This window comes from Chelon labrosus, assembly GCF_963514085.1.
Source record: "Chelon labrosus genome assembly, chromosome: 2".
Lineage (NCBI taxonomy): Eukaryota > Metazoa > Chordata > Actinopteri > Mugiliformes > Mugilidae > Chelon > Chelon labrosus.
Genome location: NC_140338.1, coordinates 14,484,586 through 14,504,541, shown reverse-complemented (window position 1 = coordinate 14,504,541; position 19,956 = coordinate 14,484,586).

The following is a 19,956-nucleotide window of genomic DNA, read 5'->3' as shown; positions in this document are numbered from 1 at the left end:
TGCCTCTGCATCCTCCTTTCAACGAGCTCCTCATCCGTATATGCTAGCTCAAAACTCAATATTTCTGAAATGAACGAGTTTCGCAGCAGATTGTGCATTATTTAGAGGCTGCATTTCGGTGCCCCAGTCACTCCCACTATATAGATATATGCGGCGCTCCGCTGGATCTAAATATCATCCGAACAACTCCAAATGACACCAAAGTTATATGGGTGAGTAAACGATCGTATTTTATGCCAGAAATAAGGTCCAGGTTATAAAAGAACGTACAAGTATGTTCAAATTCAATCTGCACTGATTTAATGATCAAAGGTTTGCGTTAAGAAAGCCAGGTTAATAATTCCAACTGGATTGAACTGAGGGTATGGTAAAGCATGGTCTGTATTTTTCTTACAATGGGGTAAAGAAACCTGTATTTTCAGATGGACTCAAGAACACTAAAGTGCGCAGTTCACTAACAAGACCATGCCTCTTGATATTCAAAGAAGTTTATTTGACCAGGTTAAAGAAGAGGATAGATCGAACAGAAGGGTCGAGGGGATGGGAAAGAGAATGGAATAGCGACTGATGGTGATCCTGATGGTGAAGACTGGACGTAGGAACCCAGGGAGAGAGATTCAGGGTGGGGGCATATCTCTGGAGGCGTTGGCTCCTTGACCCCCAAAAGAGTTTGCTGAGGCGAGACGGAGATGGGCTTTTCTGATGTCATTGGGGTGGTTATGGATGTAGCTATGGTAGGCTTGTGATGTCCATCTTCCTAGTATTTTGATGAGGTGGTGGGGTATACCTTGACTAAAAGCGGTGGATGCGGCTCCGATGCGGAATGAGTGACCGGAGTAGCGATCATGTGGAATGCCAGATCTGGCCAAAACCTGGCGAAAATGATGATGACACCAGAATCGTGTAGCTACTCCACCTACTCCGGTGGTGAATAATGGATCAAGAGGGGATGCATGGAGGGCTAGTCGGGCATTCACATATTTTTGCATGGGTTCGAACGGGCTTAGGAAGGAGTTAAGACGGAAGAGGTAGATAGGATGCGAGAGTCCCAACTGGTCGGTCTTGCTTCTTTTGAGGTTGAACTCGATAGTGTCAGGAGGGTAGAAGGAAATGTCTGAAAGACTGGCGTGGCGGGATGGATCGTACGAGGATGAGGAAGCTGTGAATTCGGAGCATTGCAAGAACCCAAAAAAAGCTAGGAGAAACATGGCTTCAAGAGTAGAATCGATATTAGGGGACAAGTAACCTGCTCTGAGGGTTTGGATACAACGAGTCAGGAGATCAACTGTGAGAGCTAGCCGTTTTGGTTCTGCCTTCCCTAAGCCTTTGATTAACATGCTGATATGAGAATGGGAAATGGAAGGGCAAGGAACACCGGTGATCAGTTTAATGAAGAAACCGATGCCGCTGATGTAGACTTGGATGGTAGAGGTTTTGATTTTCTGAATAGAATGGGCGTACGTTGTGAAGCTAGTAAATGAGGCAACGTCTAATGACGGGAAAGGCAGATGAAGGGATGCATGGAAAGCTTTAAAGCAGTTCCAACCGGTGTAATATGAAGAAAGCGTGGCGGGTGAAAGGCTGTTTAAGATGGATTCTTGTGACGCTGAAGCGAGGTGGTGGAGTTGAGGTCTTAGTTGAAGATGGTGGCTGAAAACGGTGGGACCGAAGTTGGATGAGGATCTGAATCTGGGGCTAAGGATCTGAATTTCTGGAAAGAAAAACGAGACAGAGAATCAGCAATCACATTCATGTGACCTGGAACGTGGCTTGCACGAATGATGAATTGATGTTAGGCTGAGATTAGAGTGAGTCCGTGCATGAATTGCATTATTTCGAGGGATTTGGAACGGCCTTTATTTATAATGTTGGTGGTGGAGATGTTGTCAGAGTGTATGAGAATAACCTTTTTTGACCATTCATGCCCCCAAAGAAGGGCTGCAATGACAATGGGGTATAATTCATACAGGGCAGAGGAATGGGACAATGAGGACATTTCTGGCGGCCATTGAGAGGCGAACCCCTGCAGTATCCTCCGAATCCGATAGAGGGCGCTGCGTCTGTGTAAAGCTGGATGTCGTCGGGCTGGGAGACAACATCATCATCAAAGAAAGAAATACCATTCCAAGAAGACAGGAAATGATGCCACATTTTTAGTTCCATTCTGCAAGCTGGGTCAAGGGTGATGGAATCGAGGAGGGAAGGATCGGCGGAGGCCAGTGACAGGAGGTGCGAAAGGAAAGGTCGACCTTGGGGAATGATGCGTATGGCATAATTAAGATGGCCGAGAAGGGAGAGAAGCTGACGTTTTGAACAGCTGGGGGCTAGGAGGAAATTGGAAATGATCAAAGAAATACGGTGGAGTTTCTCTGGTGGCAAAGAGGCTTGGAATGAAATAGAGTTCAGAGTAATACCAAGGAACTCTAGGGAGGTGCGAGGACCTTCTGTTTTCTCTTTGGAAAGCAGATATGAGTGTGGTGAGACCGTGGGATGGGGGTGAGGATGAGGGTGTGATGGTAAGGAAGTCATCCAGAAGGTGTACAACGAACGTGTGCTTGTGGTTATAAATGAGGATCCAGCAGAGGGCCTCTGAAAGGGAGTTGAATATTTGTGGGCTGCTTTTGCAGCCGAAGGTGAGGCGAACTGTGAAGTAGTATGACCCTTTCCACGCTACTCCAAAAAACCTCCAGAAGTCAGGCGATTGGAGATTGGGAGCAGAGAATGATGAATGTGGGACAACCTCCAGGCCTGGGTGGAAACCATGGGTGGAACCGTAAATCAGGAAATTAATGAAGGGGCGGTTCAGATGGTTTGTAAGGGCTGAGTTGAGGGCGTCGATATTAATGGGTGTTTTGAGGAACTGGTGTAGTCATAAGTCCTGTTTGGTGGGGTTATGGGGACAACTGGACCGGCAACCGGAGAATCTACAACCTAGGTCGTTGAAGTTATTCCAGACCGTTCTGCCGCTCTGATAGAGTAAGGGTCTTCCTCTTCTGCCTACGCCCTGGGGAATGGAGTCACGGTTAAAAGTTGGATTTTTTGCACTGGAAGGATGAGAATAGGATGGGGTGATGGCAGGGGGTGGAGCAGCTTGAGAAAGTTGAGAAAATACGGACTGGGGCCGGATGTTTGGTGTCGAAGGAGGAGGGAGAGGTGCAACGACGACACAAGCCATGGCTGGGTGGGATGGAGCTGCGCTAAGGGAGCAGGAGATGGTGGGGCGAGAAGCGAACACTCTACAGTATAGCGCAGAGTCCAGGGCGCCCAGTAAGTACCCAGATTGAACTGCTGTAGTCTGCTTGGAGCCTGGGAAGCAAAAAGGATGTGGTAATGGTAAAAGCCAGTGCCTCCTAACCTTAATGCAAGGTCTAGAATTATAGACATGTAATCGTCGAGTTCGGCAGTCTGGGAATGATGAGCATAAAACATCTCTAAAAAGGGAAAAAGCTAAAGCGAATTCGGTAGGTGTAATTTCTCTTGATCTTTGTGGAGATTCTTGTTTCAGAATTCCTGGGCCTTGAGGGTTGGATGAGCTGAGCTAGCTCTACGTAATTACCCTGGAGGATATGCTGTCGCAAAGCAGTGGAGACAGGAGATGGACGTTGTGTTAGGATTTGGCGGATGGCTGGAATGGCGGTTGCCAAGGTGAAGTTGGTAACTGGGAGACTGATTGTTGGAAGAGAGGAAGTTGCTGCTGCGGAAGGAATGGGAGGCAAAAGAAATGTAGAGGGTTGTTGGGGTCGGGGGGTTGGGTTAGGGATGGAGAGGGAGGATAAGAGGGGTATGTTCGTAGGAAACAGGTTTGAGTGAAGAGAAGGGTCCCCGTGGCTGGCGGTTGCTGAGGTGGAGGTGTTTGAATTGGATAAGGATGAGGGAGCCATTGAAGCCAAAGGCGCCGTGTTGGAAATGGCTGAAGGAAAGGAAGAGGATGCTGATGCTGCGGGCTGTGTGATGACGTCATCGTGCGCAGACAAGGTGACGTGTTGGGCTCCAGCAGGAACACCTGAGTCGAAGAACGCTGCTCGTCTGGTGGAGGAGATGGAGTTTTGGAGTAGTTCGAAAAGTCTCGCCTTGTTGTCGCTGCGGTGGAATGGGGAGACCTGCGACTGTCCAGTCTGCGATGGTAGTCGGGCGTGGAGGAGTGTTGACCGGAGGTGAAGCGATGGAAGGGCGCCTGTTACGGTGTCTTGTTGCCGGCTGACTTCGGCGGTTTCTGGGTGGACACGGCTCAGGTGAGCGGCGCCGGGTACTGCGACCTCTGGCTGGATGTGGTAGAGGAGGTGAAGAATGGAGGTCAGAGTCACTGGATGGGGAACAGTGTACGAGGTTCTGAGGAACTTGGACGACAGAGGGTAGTCGGAATGAAGTAGACGGAATAGGAGAATCTGGGATGATCGATGGGAAATCGAACGATTCGCTGTCTGACACATCGAGGACCAACTCATGGTCCATGGTGAAGGTAATGCTGTTTTTGTTTTTTTTTTTTTTAATTCTTGTCTGTGCTCTCGAACGCTCGTTTGAGAACTGAGTCAAACGGGCGAGGAGAGGTTAGGTGCGCTTATATAGGCTGGTGCGGGTAATTGGGTGTTTGAGGCGTGGTCCTGTTCCTGAACCTCAGTTATTTGACTTCATTAAGGACGTAAGGAGTTCAGCAACAGAACTGGAGTGAGACAAGTGGGCATTTCAGAAGGATAATGATCCAAAGCAAAACCAGCCGGCAGTTGAAAGAATATCAGAATCTGAGGATGACCTCTCCAGATCCCTGACCTAAATGCCATTCAGTGATTGTGTGATGCAGAAGGAGATGGAGAAAAATATGCTAATAGATGTCCAGCATGATTGAACTGGAAACACGGCTGGTTAAAGCCTGAGGGGAAACTTTCACCACATCTACTGATGCTCTACCGGATGTTGTCGAGCAGTTCTCCAAGAAAAACAAAGGATGAGTAAATCCTAAAACACATTCACTTTTAGTAAAGCCACTGTTAGGAAAAGACATTTCAAGGTGTGGGCTAGAACAGCCTCAAACTATTTCCAAGACCAAACATTGTGGGGCGTTTTTAAATGTGGTAATGATTTATAATCCCACTATAAAGCATTGGTCTAGTAAGAAGTTCTTGTGTCTTTAAATGTTAATGCTCACCTTGTGTTGTTTTGCCCGCAGACAATCAAGCCGGGCAAAGGTAAAGTCAAAGAATCAAAACAGAAAAGCAATTTAAACATGCCCTGTCAACACAATATCATTCAGCCTTAAGGTAGGCACCTTCAAACACCTGCCGTCGGCGAGGCAGAAGGCAGGAGTCTCGTGGAAAATGCAGAATGCAAGCAAGAAATCTCATTATCTACCCAACTAGCCAATTTTGTGATTAGGATAGATAACAGATATGAAATGCCTGAGATGTGATTAAATATTCCGTGGCCACGTTGCCCTCCAGACAGTGAAAATCTGACCAGTTTCTATTTATACGCACTCTATTTTTAGCCACAATGGTGCCATAGAACTTGACAAATTGAAAAGCGCTGCACGTGAGAGACTTCGCGTCTGCGCTTCACTGCTTCCACTTCCTCACATGCGTCTATCTTCCTTCCCTCCATCTCAATGAGGAGTTTGTCTGTTGTCTCTCCTCCCTCCCTGTATCATGCCTCGCTCATTATATCTCCCCATTCTTTTTTTACCTGCACTCTCATTCAAATTCTTTCACTGCTCCCCTTCAACCCCCCCCCCCGCCTCCTCCTTCCATTCAGTCGTGAAACACAGACTACACAGTCACGTTTTGGTTCATACTTTGACAAAACCCCCGAAGGCGAGCCATTTCAGGATATTTCGCAGCGGAGCAGCACACCAACTCTGTCACTCTCGTGGACGTGGGCACGCAAGCCGGCACAAAGACACACACACGCATCCCCCAAACCCGCACACGCTTTCTTCCTTTTTTTTTGCTTCGCATGCGAATCCTTAACCTGCCACAACTGATAGGGTTTTACCACACCGAGATGTTTTGTGTGCCGTTCGCGAATAAGCCGAGCAGCAACAAAAGCGAGGATGGGATTTGCTGAAGGCAAGAAACGGCACGATTCATATAGATTCATAAATGTATGAATGCAGCGGAGCTAAAAATAATGCCGGCTTTATTTATTTATTTTCTCCCTCCGCCCCCCTTTGCTCCCACTCAGCTCACCGAGAATCATTCAGCTCATGCCGCTGCTGTGCTCTCCGAGGAGATGTGCTAAAAATAGAGGTGTTTCCCGTGCACGTTTCAGAATTATTTCTCTCGGCCTCCAACCCCCTCTCCTCCTCCCTTCCTGTCTCCATCTTGCACGCACTCTCTTCATTCTCTTGCGGGCGGATACACACACACACTCAGTCATTTAAGTTGGCTACTTAATTTATTCTGCCACATGCACAGAGGGCATTGTTTCTCTAATCACTTACACGTATAAATAAAGTCAGTTCTATTTGCCTTTCGTGGGTGTTTGTGTTTCAGTTCCGGAACAACAACTAGTTGGACTCGGTGACTCTTGCCACGTGGAAGGTTTGCTCATTTGTGAGACAGATGAAAAGACAGTTGTACTTAAGGGAAGGCAATATAAACCCTTTGCCCTTGAAATAACTGCTACACCGATCAGCCACAACATTAAAACCACTGAAAGGAGAAGTAAACATTGAGCATCTTGTGACAATACAGTGTTCTGCTGGAAAATGTTTGGACATGGCATTGGTGTGGATGTTACTTAGCACCCACCTAGACCAGACCAGGCATCCCCAGCAGGATGCAGCCTGATACAGGCACACACACAAAATCGGTTTAGGAACAACTAAAAAAAAACATGAAAAACAGCACAAGGTGTTGACCTGGCCTCCAAATTCACTAGATCCCAAACTAATCAAGTATCTGTGGGATGATCCACAGGGGCCCCTCCCCTCAACCCATAGGACCCTAAGGGTCCCACTAACAACATCCTGTTGTCAGACACCACAGGACAAATGAAGATGGAGAACCTTTTTTGTACTTGGTCTCACAAACTCCAGAGAGGGTTTGCTTTCTAGCCAGGTTAGCTTGCTAGAAATACCAGCCGATAGCAAAACATTTTGTGCATACAGACACCATTGCACCATGGGTCCATGGATAGGTGCATATGATTAATTTGATAAGACACAGATTGACAAATGTGCTCATAAACAGTATATTACTACGCCTTTCACTTTTAGTGAGTGTTGCATCCATCTTGGAATTAAAATTGGGGTTGGCAAGCTTCTGACGCCTTTCTGAGCCAGAAATCTGTCTTGTTGGGGTTGATTTCCCAGTTCAAATGGAAGGCACTGTAGCTCACATCTCTTATTAAAACCACCCACACCTGCCCTGCATCACGTCCTCACCTGATTCCCCTTTGTAGCTGAGCTCACCATCCTCCAGTTGCCAGATTATCTTTGTACCTTGTGCCATTGCGTACTTTTGGCCCGTTCATATTATTTGAACCTTGCTCATTATTCTGTTTCCAATCTCTGATTGGCTGTTTGTGTGTACACAGCCACACCCGCACACACAGTCACTTAAATTAGAGGCTTAAATTATTCTTCCACATAGACAGAAGCCTCACATACACATATTATATGTAAAGTCAGATCAATTTGTCATTTCTTAACAACTATTTGTGTTTCCCATCAAGAACTAGTAACCATTATTTTATGACATTTTTATAGGATTTATAAAGAAATAAGTATAATAATGTAATTTTTTATTAACCAATTAGAGCCGGTGAAGAACTCCTGACAGCTACAAGCATGCTGTACGTGTGACAACGGCTATGGTGACGACCTTTAAATGCAGATGGCAAGAATTGTCTGCCAGCATGCTATCTACTTGCCTAGGTACACTGACTGCCTGCTAGCTTGTGTTTTGCTTGATAGACAGTGACAGACAGATGTTTGTCCAGTAGCCTGCCAAGTATCTTTTGAAATCATTTGTCCATTTCCAAACAGTTTCTAAGCACGCCTTCCCAGGTGGTTCTGTCTAACAAACCATCTGATGTGGTAATTTTCCATATGCACAGCAGTGAAGAGTGGCGACCGTCCAGGCGTTGATGGATTTTTTATTTTTTTTTGAAAGAACTGACATCAAACAGTATTGATACTAGACTATAGAACTAAACAATAAGAACTCCAGACAAACTGCGGACAGATTCACAGTACATCCATGCACTAAAAGTCCTTTCATTCAATTTACAGTCGCCATTTACACAATTAGCATCTGATTTACTAAGGCGAGAGTTAATTACACAGTCTGCTGTATGTGTGTATTTTAAGGTTTGATCAACTAATGCAGAGGGAAACATATATCAGATGGATAAACCATGGAAAGACGTAAAGAGATTGCATATAAAAATATTACGAGCTGCATGAGAACACTATCTGGAGCTCTGTGAAGGCCCAGCTAAAACTCCAGCTCCCTGTTTGATTTGATGTATAAAACTTCTTTGTCTTTTTGTCTAGAATTATCATTGCTGTTCTCCTTCCTGAGAAGCTGTTAACTATATTTAATTATATTTAAACTAATGCCATTTTAAGTGATGTATCCTCCATTTTTTATTTTTTTTTTTGTCTGCTGTTACGGTGATTTCTGTTGAGCAGGCTAATTGAATTTTCTCTTTCTCATCCCAACCATCTTTTAATAAAGCCATGCTAATTTGCATCGGCACTGTGGACCCACTGATTTCTCCGTGCAAAATTGGACCTGTTTTTAAATTGCTTCAACCTTAATTAATCCAGCAAAAATGCACATTCAGTCAAACTTTTCTCCAGGCTGGCCTATTGTTAGATTCCATATAACATAACGTATGCAACACAAGGAGAAGAGGTAAACGCAAACGCACTCTCTAAAGCTTAGGCGTTTTAACATACTGCATTAAGTGACTGGTTCAACGCACATGGTTTCAGCCTAGTGAGCAGAGAAAATGTGCCATCATTAAAATATTTTCATTCCACTCCTGGGCTTTTTTTTTCTTCAACCTGACATACCAACCTAACCATTGCCTACCTTCATATAAGTGTTTCAGATCTGTACTTGCTTCTGTGACAAACTGAACATTCCCTGCTGTTAATCCTGCAGGAGATACTTTTTTTTCTCACTGAGATTTGTGGTCATACGTTATGTGTTCAACACACAAGACTGGTCTACACAACAAGATATGAGCCCTTTTTATAGGGTGTCAAACTTAAATACAGTAGCAGGGCGATTATAACGGTTATGCAGGTAGGGAGGTTATGTGTGATCCAGCACATCTCCAACAACTTAAAAAAAAATCTCTGTGTTTAAGCCATTTCTAAAAATATATTTTCAGATGGTGAATTAATTCATTCAAAATTAAATGTATAAGACAATAAATTGCAACAAGTGGATCACATATTAAGGTTACTCCCGGCTTTCTGGTGGCATTGCTATTGCAAATTTCAGTGAATAAATGGAGAACCATTTGCTCTGCAGAACAAATTTGTTCAACTCTAATTATTCCAGGATGGACGCTGGAAATTCCCTGCATACAAGCTTTTTGTGATGGAGTTGCGGTATGGAGTCGCTCTGTTGGGAAATTATTATGTCAGGCGAAGATCTGCCGGGGAAATGGGCTATGTGTGGGGTGGACAGATGGTTGCCACAGAAGAAGCAAGATGTTTAGAGTGTACTATCATGTCTGTTAAGAAAAATGTTAGTAAAATATCTTTAAAGGATGAACATTTATGGTATTTTTGAGAAGCAAGTGTCATAGAATTCATTGCTCTGATTGGTTGCAGTTTGTAGATTGGTTGTCCCATTGCTCCGTAATGAAATGCAATGGTTGTGATGAGTCTAACACAACCTAATACATTTTTATTTTTTTTTTTCAAATAACTAAAACCCCTTTCTTATAAAAGCCAAAGGACAGCTCATATCCAAAGGGAATTCTATGTTATTTTCTCCCGCGCTAGCTTTAGACCAGTTATGCCTCGGATAGCCTGAGAGCAGGGGGAAGCATGTCTTGCTGTTAGTGTGTTGAGGCATGTTTGGTGCTGGTAGCAAAGTAGCAACACACTAACATGACAACAGTGTCTGCTCAAAGCTAATGGAAAGTCTGTGTCTTTGCGAAGCCGATGCCCATGAGAAGAAATTAGGTGTTGTGAATGATGGAATTGCACGAGCAGAAAATGGAAGTTGATGTGTTTTACATCGACATACATTCTGCCTGGTCCATCTGAAGTGGTCACTGAGTTTTTACAACTGATAATATGGGACTGAAAGCCTCGCAACGCATCAGTGGAAATTCCTATAAATAATATTTCTGTTCTGCTAAACATGGTACTTCATACTTTTATATTAGTAAAAGCAATATAATATTTGTAAATCAAACAAGGACAGCATATAAAATGCAGCAGATATCCCTTAACATATCATATAATTTAAGGAAAAATACCAATAATAACATGTAAAAAATAACGTGTAAAAATTTGCAATTGTAATCACATAACAAACAAATAACAAATAACATAACAAATCAAAAATATTATCAGAAAAATAGAGGCTACTCGAAATAAATAAAATTTTTTGTGCAGACAATGAGACTGTAATACTTTACATATTGCACAACTGGATTATTATTCATATATTATCATTATAAGTGTTGAATCTTTGAGTCCACGAATCTCCATGAATCTCTAAGTAGCATTTACTTTCTGTAGAAGTTTGAGGTTTTAGTTTTAGGTCGTTTATATTTAGTTCAACTGTTCCCGACCCAAAGGCTCTGGCAACCACCAAAGAGGCGCTAGGAACTGTGTTATGAATAATGAGGTAGATAAAAAATAAATTCTATTGTTTAATTTTTGTTGTTGTTGTCGAATATTAATTTTAAATGTTCCCCTGGAACAGCAGCTCCTCCTTTAATGGCGCATTAAACTTGTTGACAGCACTAAAAGGACTGTCGCAAGAGCAGACAATATTGTTCCACTCAAATCACCTTTCCAGCAGGGAATTAACTCTCTGTGAGAGAAGCATCAGCCTGAATGAAAACATATCTTGATGTCTTAAGTAATCTAATGGATAACACTAAATTGTGGTGAAGTACAATCAATAATGAAAATGTATAATACAAATACCTCAACATTTTATTTAAAGGACCAGTGTGTATGACTTAGTGCCATCTAGTGGTGAGCTTACAGATTGCAACCAACTCAATAAACTCCTTCCCTCACACCTCCCTTTCCAGGGTTATAGGAGAACCTGCAGTGGCTGTTAGTTGCTACTTTCAAAAAGAAAGACAAATTATCGTCTACAACTGCATCAAACAGGCATGATGAGACAAAGTTTTTTCTAGATATTTTATTTTAATTAAACAGACACACTGGTCCTTTAAGTAAAGAAACTGATTGCATTTTCTGTAAATTAGTGAAGCGTTAAACATGTCCAAAAGATCAGTCTGTATTTTCTATCTATCAATATACACTAATAAGGGATTGATTTCAGGAAAGTAGTGCGTTGTGAGAAATATATGGCGGCCAGTCTCTGCATTATTATTCAAATGACAGAGAGTTTATGTTAAGCTCACAAAGGTCTGTTTCAAGGGACCCTCCTCTAAACTGGTACCCCTCTCACGAGGCATAATATTCATCACATACTGTATATTACAACTGTGACATTTTCCTACCAGATAAATTATCATTATTACTCATTATCAAATTTTAAACAGGAGCATGCGCGGGGGCAGCTTTAACAGTCATTTTCATATCAAAGACTTTTGTCGTCTCAGTAAGCTTGGATGCACCCAATGCTGCCATTTGGACTACTTCTGAGCTCTTGATTGCTTGAAGATAATTCCATTAGTATTTCAGCCTGGTATTAGTGAAAGGTCACACTAAAATTATGGTACCAGTCTTCTAACACTACCAGGGTGACATTTAAACACAAACTGATCTCACTAAACGTCACGGCTACGTGATTTTTATATGAGTGTTTTTATTCCCCTGTCACCCATTTAGTTTAAAATTTCTAAAAATTCAAATAAAAAACATTCAGTGATACTCTTTATATAAACCCTGAATGTGTTTAAACGTGTATTGTTAACAGAAGTGTGTATAAATGACATGCCACTTTTGGCATATTTTGTGTCATATTAATGCTTTTTAAGCTTATCGCTTGTTTTTAAATAATATGAGATAGTTTGGGTCAGGGCTAAGGTCATAGATTCCTTTAATTCCTGGGTTTAATAAACCCAATGAACTTACGCTGCATGAAATAACATGAAATAACTACCGGGAAACTAAATGCATACTGATAGCACTTTGTTAGTCAAAAAGGTTTGTGTCTGGAAATGATCATCCAATATAAACACATGCCCACCAACAATGACAGTTTTTTAAAATATTCTTTCATTCATCTTCTGTAACCACTTTTCCTGTGAAGGGTCGCAGGGGGTGCTGGAGCCTATCCCAGCTGTCATCGGGCGAGAGGCGGGGTACACCCTGGACAGGTTGCCAGTCTATCGCAGGGCTAACACAGAGAGACAGACAACCATTCACACTCACATTCACACCTACGGCCAATTTAGAATCACCAATTAACCTAACGAGCATGTCTTTGGATGGTGGGAGGAAGCAGGAGTACCTGGAGAGAACCCACGCAGACACAGGGAGAACATGCAAACTACACACAGAAAGGCCCAGTCGGCCCATGGATTCGAACCCGGAACCTTCTTGCTGTGGGGCATCAGTGCTAACCACCGAGCCACTGTGCCGCCCTTTTTTTAAAGAACAACCAACCATAAAATAGTTTTTGTTGTTTTGATTTATTTTAAGGAAAGCTAGACTGTTGTCTAAGTTTCTATCCAATGATAATTTTCGATGAATAGTTTGAATAAGATTCTGATCTGGCAACAGCTTGTATTTAATGGAAGCCAGTTGCGTTATTGTTGCACTGACCTGGTCCAAGTGTGCGCACATGCATATAAATCTGACATGTATCACCAAGATGTCCTCAGACTTGGAATGTTACTCATAAGCTGTATAATGTGAACTCACTGTATCATTACACAGGTTTGCTGATCCCACTAATACGCCAAGTGTTCCTCTGAATCCGCACCTTGTTAACCCCTCCGATGTCTGTTATTGCTGTTGCTCAGTTTGGCCTGTGAATGTGCTCATTAGCATGTGATTTAGTTAGACTACACACCAGGTCAATCTGCTCTCTGTTAAAGGCAACAATAACAACCTTGGGTGCACAATCTATAATTCACTGTTCCATTTATTTATTTTTCCTTCAACTTATTAGTGTAAAACAATGAGACAAGGCAACGATATTCTGTAGAGGACACTCATATTGTAAGACGGATTAGCTTATCCCTTTGTATTAGATAACAAATTAGTTTTTATGCTGTATGTGCCCTAGTTGTGTGATATTGTGTGTATAGTAAGTTTGAAGATTTGAAGTATATTCCACTTTCCGCACTGTATGTGATATGAATGCCATACAGGACATAAAGAAATGACTATTATACACACATCTCACATCAAGTGATATTGAAGGTGCACTATTGGAAACCAATCCGAATCAACATTTAAATGTCAGACAGAGGTATTAAATCCGCTCGTATTTTATCGTCATCATCATCATGCTTGGGATGTTTACCACTGAGTAAACGTAGGATTTTGATGATTACTTAAAGTCAGAATTAATTATTTGATCACAGGTGCCATCCACTGAGTTTTTTTTATTTCATATTGAAATTTTATTTTTTATTAATTATAACTAAATGTCGTAAGATTGAAAACAAAGATGAAACAAGGGTCAAAAACTAAATGCTGTAATCTGTTTTTTCTAAATGTGAAAGTTTAAATGATTTGGCATCGCAATTAAATGAGTTCAGCAATAAAAGCTAAAGAAAATGAAACAAGAAGGAGACACTGAAGACGAATAGTCCCTGCTTTCCTCTGTAAACCTTCATGATTTTCAATACAGGAACCAGTACGGTGGCCCAGAAGGTCAAAACACAACGACATTTCACAAAACACAACAACATTTCAGATTACGGAAAGTGTAGGGACAATACTTTTTGTTTCTGATTGGACAGAACCCGACAGTGTAACGTCATTTCCTGTTTCTACTTCGCTGTGTCCGTGCACAAGTTTTAAACCACTTTGGAAAGAATGGAGGACGAGATGGCATTAATAGAGGAATATTTTGAAAGAGGACATTCATATAATGTCATTCTTAATATGCTTTCAACCCATCCTGACATTAACATGTCCCTCGGAATCCTGAAAGCACGGTCGAAGGAGTCAGGAGACAGGGCAACTATGTCCTCATCGTGCGTCCCCTTGGCCTCTTTAAATAATGCCAGTGTTTTTCTGCAAGACATGCAGAAATTTGGCAACGACTGATACTTCTTTCCACGATGTGGACAGTACATGTTGTCTGCTTTTTTTGTTCTTGACAAACAGTATTTCTCTGCAGCTTTTATATTAGTCATATTGTAATATTGTAAAGACTTTGCAAAGTCACTGCACCTATGTAGTGTTTAGGTGTTTTCCTTGCTTCCATGCTAAGCTAGGCTAACCACATCGAGGTTTTTCCTTGATACAATCAATAGAAATAAGGTTTGACTTCCAGGTATATTTATGCAGTAAATAAGATGCCATGTGCAGGATTAACACAGATTTAACAGTGCAATGAAATGTAGTGGACGAAAGGACTGGTCAGCTCAGCAGAAAATCACAAAGTCACAATCACAAGACAATCACAAGTAAGAGCACAACAGGAAACAGAATTACTGAACTTTCCAGTACAATTACTTAATTCACAGCACATTGGTAAAAGTGCCAAGTGGCAGTCATTTTGCACATTGTAGTGTACCGGCAGATAGGTGTCTGTTCAGTGTCCAGAGATTAGTGATGTCCTGGTGGTGTCTTTCAGTATTTTGATGCATGCAGGCTGGCCCCTGTAGTGTTTTTTGTGTTTTGCTTTCTTTCAAGGAGAGTTAGACTGTTATCTAAGATTCTATCGGATGATAATTTTCAACAAAAATAGTTTGAAACATCTGGCAACAGCTTATATCTAAAGGAAGCCAGTTGTGTTCTTGTCGCACTAACCTGATCCAGCTGTGTGCACATGCATATGAATCTGACTTATATCGCAGACCACGACCCAGATAGCCTCAGATGGAGGTAAACGTGCTTAAGAATTATTTGCCTCGTTGGGTAATGCTCAGCAGAAAGATAATGGAATCCTAAAGCTACTGCCGCATTAAGAAAAGACACCAGGGTCGCCCATTGTTTTCTTTTTGTAAGTCTGTCTGGTCGAGCTCACCTGATTTGAAGTGAATTGCTCGGTCAAGATGACTTGGTACAGATGACCAAATAAACAATAGACTAATCAAAAATCTGTAAAGTGCATACAGAGTCAGAGACCAACCTTTCTTAAAATGTGCTGTGTGTGTTCTGACAAAATGAAAATAGCTTAACAAAATGGTTGCACTGAGCCGTATTATCCTAAAATCGAAAAAGGAGAGAGCATTTGCATATGTACAGAGAATGCACAATGGCTTCAGAGGTGCAGTTGCTGTATTGTCATTGTTTTCCAGATTACATTTCTCTGCCTTTACACCTTGGGAGAAATCCAATGCTCGTCTAGTCTATCCCCAGTGAGATGCCTTTCAGGGCTTTAATTGTGAGCAGCATGGGGCTGAAAAGAAGTCATTTTCTCTATATGCCTTCTGTGGGCCTAGACAGCCAAGCAGAGCAGCAATCAGAAAGCATTTGTATGGTTTTGTTTTCTTTTTAAGAAAGAAAACAGGCGAAGCAATGACTCAAACCCAAGTCTTTACGGTTTTTATGGGTTTTGCTTTAAATATGATTTTTTTTAGAGACAACTATCAGATAAATGTAGCTCCGGTGCCAGAGATACATGCAGGAAAGTAGAGTGGAGAGAAGGCACAAAGCTAATGACATGCAAGAGCGGGATATGAATGTATGCAGTGAAAAAGAGGAGAGGTGCTCTGTGCATCATGGAAGGTCACCCAGCAGGTTCAGCTTGTGGCAGCATAACTAAGACATGGCTCAGGGTCACCTGAGTCAACTCTAAAGATAAGTTTAATTAAGTAGCATGTAAGAAGTGTCTGCCTCCAAGACTAGTAGCTGCTTCCACAGAAGAGGAGCCTTATAACTGATGGTGGCTGTGTTTTTCTCAAGTGGTTTTAGAGCAAATACAAAAATAATCCAACTTTCAACAGTAATTTTCATTGGAAATGGCATGCTTGAAGTTTGGCTCACTGATTTAGGGTTCATCCAACTCCATAGATAGACTGTAAATATAGGTGAGTGCCATCTGCATACCAAGGGAAATTTATGCAGCGTTTCCCAATGAGCCCCTAATCATTCAAGAAAGTACGTGTTAAAAAAGTACTGGTCCCAGCACAGAACCCTGTGGAACTCCATGACTAACTTTTGTGTACCTGGAAGAATCATCGTTGATATGAATTAACTGGAATCTGACTGATAAATGAGATTCAAACCAGCCTGGCGCAGGAACTCTCCCAATGGCAATCCCAAGGGCATGTTCCAAATATAATATTTTCTCTTTTTAAAATATTGTGATGAATAATCTTAAATGCAGCTAGTAAGAGCGGCAGCCCAAGTTTGGAGACAAGTCTTTTGTTTGAGGAGATGAGAATATCATGAATGACTTGTTGTCACTATGCTATGATGTACTCTGACTGAAAATCTTGAAACAAACCATTCTGTGGTTAAATATCAGCCTGTGACTAAATACAGGTTAATTAGATCTGAAACAGAACTGTCCCTTAGTTTAAGTTTCCATATAAAAATTGATCATCAAAGCTCAGAACCTATAGGAGAAATGTAGTCCAAAGATAAATCCAGTCATTCCTTTAACACTGAAGCTACTGCAGTTGACAATACATTGGTACAAATTGTGGGTCGAATGGTTTTTGTTTGTTAGAAGCTCCTTAAGTCCTTACTACTGAGATTTATAATTACATAAGCTATAAGAGGTACAGACACTGCAATGATGGAGATGGTGAAAACCTGAAAACATTGATATATTTCTCATAAAATCTTCTCAATTGTCCAATTTCTTTTTCTTACAATTCCTTTCTAGTTGTCTGCCATACAGCCTCACAGACTGACATCAAATCTGTGTTTAAGACAGATTTGTATTTAATTTACTTCTGTAAAGACGAAACTCTGGGCTATTGCCCTCAGGTGAACCTTTATCTGTTCTATCAAATATTAGCTGAAAAGACACGTAATCTCATCAGTAATTATTAGAGTAGTAAATTGTATCAGATTGTATCAGTTGTAATTTAGCTGAACACCAGCAAATTGCCGTCCATCTCTTTTGGGGATATAATTTATTACCATGTGACATTCAAGATGGAACGTGGCTATATTCAAAATTAAATCGCTCTTACGGAGCAGCTTCGAGTCATACATTTACTACATTGTCTGAAATAAAACCAAATGTGCATTTGAGTATGAAATCCTCAAAAAACACTTCAAAAGCCTTAATTTTATATACTGCTCTGGACACAATGATGCATCCATCCTCAATGTGTTGAGGCGTTTGGTAAACAACAGTAAACTATAACTCTACTACTCATTCTGATCACGACATCTGCTTTCACATGAATGATCTCAGGTGGCACAGTTCCTGCGGGAACCTCCCAAAGGGATCAATAAAGTTGTCTATCTATCTATCTATCTATCTATCTATCTATCTATCTATCTATCTATCTATCTATCTATCTATCTATCTATCAGTGGTGCAGTAGTTAGCGCTGTTGCCTCACAGCAAGGCTCAGGGTGGAGTTCTTCCTTTTCTCTGGGTGGTCCAGTTTTCTCCCACAGTCCGAAGTCATGGAGGCTAAATGAAATGACTGTTTGTTGGCCTTCTGATCGGTCGACTGATGCAAACAAAGAAAACCAAAATCAACAGAGCAAACTGAAATCAAAGTGTTTCAGTTCACACCTCATATCTCACAGGGGATTTAGTTGAATTCTGACTAAGACCCATTTGTTGGCACAATGGTTTCTTTGGTTTTCTTTTTTCTTTTTCTTTTTTTCTTTTGAGACTCTTTGGTATCATGAGGTTGTAATTAAATGCCTGACTGACTGGAGTTACTAGCCTTTCATCTAATCTGTGTACATGGCATGCTTAATGTGCTTTAGACATTGTAGAAATGTTTATTAAAAGGTATTTTCCTTCACAAAGTCTCATTAAGTGACTATTTAAGCTTCACATTATCATATGAAACGGTAAAGAACAATGGTTTCAATACTACCAATAAAAATATACAGCTCATACTGTACATCCTGAAGGGTAGAATATCTGTAAATTATTCACAGCGTGTCCTAGATGTTCCCACAAACTCTAGCCTCCCTGAGAGACATCAACTCCAGGCCCCCATGTCATGCAGAGCACCAGGGACCCCTAGTCCATTGAAACCTGTAATTATTATGAGACTGCGCTCAGCTGTGGTGCTCCAAGAGAAGAGGTTAACATGTAAGATAGACACCAGTATGGCGTGAAGCTTTCCACTCTTGCACAACTGACAATAGTTCACAATTTGTAAATTCTCCAATGTATACTGTATGTAGATGAATGTCAGACTTCGCAGTAAGCATCATTTCTGAGTGGAATCTCTCCTGAGACTGTTCTGTTTCTTGAACACGCTGTGTGTCTTTATGACATGCTGGTCATGTAGTACATAGCATTGCAACTATAATGATGGTTAGCGTTGAATTCAGCCCCCAACCCGCATCCACTTACAATGTACCAGCAGCCTCACAAGGTGTCTTTGTACGGGCTCTGTTCCAGTGTGACTTCATGTTAAATTAAGAATATGAAACTGAATTAAACTAATTTAAATGTAAATATGCTACTAGTGGACGGGGCTTAGAGGTATCATGCTACGTTCACACTACGAGTGACAAAATAGTCAAGCATAGCCAACCACGTTGTTGGCATGCCTGTCATGGAATAACACGGTTGTAGCTCTATATTGCCATCTTTGACTGATAATGACTTGCAGCTCTTTTCACCAGTAGTCTGAACTGTTGGGCTGTCGAGTCATGCATGCAAACATTTTGCAGCTTTCATTGGAGCAGTACAACACAGCCTTACATTTATTTCTTATATTTCTTTGTTTGGCAGATGGCAAAGGAGTGCACATACCATTTGAAGCTTTGTCAAGCCCGTTATCTGAGGAATTTAGAGAACACTTAATTTGTAGATGAAGCTTTCCAGCGTTTAGCCAAATAACCTGAAAAGAAGGTCAAAGAAACAAAGGGTAAATAAATAATAGCTTGTTATCGTAGGAAACTGGGACAGAAATTGAGGACTGCATTTTACAGTCATTGCCTTTCTCTTGTCTGAGATTGTATTAGATGTATCCATCAGATGAGAGGATTTATAGAATGGAAATTAGTGTCTGCTTGCCGGCAGCACAACCCAAGGATGCAGCAGAGGAGGTCATATCTTGCACTACACACACACACGCAAGCTTTTAACACCAATTCCATCATTGTTTCACCCTCAGCCTGCCTTAACTATTAAAGGGCGGCTCCCATGAGGTGTCCTGCAGGTCAAGGGTATCACTGTCTCTAATCTCCCAAGACAGAAATGACACGAATCCAGTTAACTGTCTGCGGCCAATAATATTACCACAATGACCTTATAATAGTGAGATGTGTGTGTCCTTTTAATAGTGGTCACTGTTGCCTGACACTGGCAGCGTGAGGTGATGTGATTCAGTAAGAGGGTGAGTTGGATATTGATGGAGGTCAGACAGTTAAAAATGGTAGGATGGGTTGGAATAGTTAGGACCCCTGATGAAAAAAACACTAAAGTGGAGTATGATCAAACTGCTCAGTCCATTGTAGGCTCTAAATCAAGCTAATGGCTATGACATGACCAATTCCTA